This window comes from Chrysochloris asiatica, unplaced genomic scaffold, assembly GCF_000296735.1.
Source record: "Chrysochloris asiatica unplaced genomic scaffold, ChrAsi1.0 scaffold00463, whole genome shotgun sequence".
Taxonomy (NCBI): Eukaryota; Metazoa; Chordata; class Mammalia; order Afrosoricida; family Chrysochloridae; genus Chrysochloris; species Chrysochloris asiatica.
In genome coordinates, this window is record NW_006408981.1 from 389414 (window position 1) to 390808 (window position 1395).

Here is a 1395-nt window from a genome sequence, read left to right on the forward strand (position 1 = left end):
CTTTGATATCTCAAGCGAGTAAAGTTTTGCTAAAGGTAATACAGAAATGGCTACAATCATACGTTGATAGAGAACTTCCAGAGGTTCAAACTGGATTCAGAAGAGGCCGTGGTAAGAGGGATATCATTGCTGATGTCTGATGGATCTTGGCTGAAAGCAGTGAGTATCAAAAAGATATTCTGTATTTTATTGAATATGCAAAGGCTTTTGATTGTGGTGATCATGACAAGCTATGGACAACATTACCAAATATGAGTATTCCAGAACAATTAATTGTGCTCATGAGGAATCTGTAAATGGACCAAGAGGCAGAACAGAACATGGAAACACTGAATGTTTTAAAATTAAGAAAGGTGTGCGACAAGGTTGTATTCTTTCACCATACTCATTCATGTTGGGTAAGGTGGAAGGTCTGAGAAAAAGAGGAAGACCCCTAACGAGATGGATTAGCCAGGTGGCATCATTGATGGACTCAAGTGTGGCAGCGGTAGTGAGGTTGGCCCAGGATCTGATATTGTTTCATTCCGCTGTGCATGGGGTCACTATGAGTCGGTTCCGACTTGATGGCACCTGACAACAACATACTCATTCAACCTGTATGCTGAGAAAATAATCTGAGAAGCTGTGTGTGTGAAGAAAAATGTGGCATCAGTATTAGAGGAAGACTCATTAACAACCTGCGATATACAGATGATACAACCTTGCTTGCTGAAAGTGAAGAGGACTTAAAACATTTACTGATGAAAATCAAAGAGCACAACCTTCAGTATGGATTGCATCTCAATGTCAAGAAAATAAAAATCCTCACAAGTGGACCAATAAACAACATTCTTATTAATGGAGAAAAGATTGAAGTTGTCAAGGACTTCGTTCTTTTTGGATCAGCTATCAACACTCATGGAAACAGCAGTCAAGAGACCAGGTGTCATATTGCATTAGGCAAATCTGCTGCACAAGACCTTTCTAAAGTGTTGAAGAGCAAGGATGTCAGCTTGAGGACTAAGGTGTGCCTGATCCAAGCCATGGTATTTTCAATAACCTCATATGCATGTGAAAGCTAGACAGTGAATGAGAAAGATCATAGAAGAATTGATGCTTTTGAGTTGTGGTGTTGGAGGAGAATATTGAAAGTGTCATGGGCTACCAAAGGAACCAATTGATCTGTTTTGGAAGAAGTACAGCCAGAGTACCCCTTGGAGGCCAGAATAGCCAAGCTTCATCTCTCATAGTTTGGACATGTTGTCAGGAAAGACCACTTTCTCTAGACAAATATCATGTTTTGTAATATGGAGTACAATGAAGAGGACTTGAAACATTTACTTATGAAGATCAAAGAACACAGCCTTCGATATGGATTACATCTCAATGTCAAGAAAACAAAAATCCTCACCACTG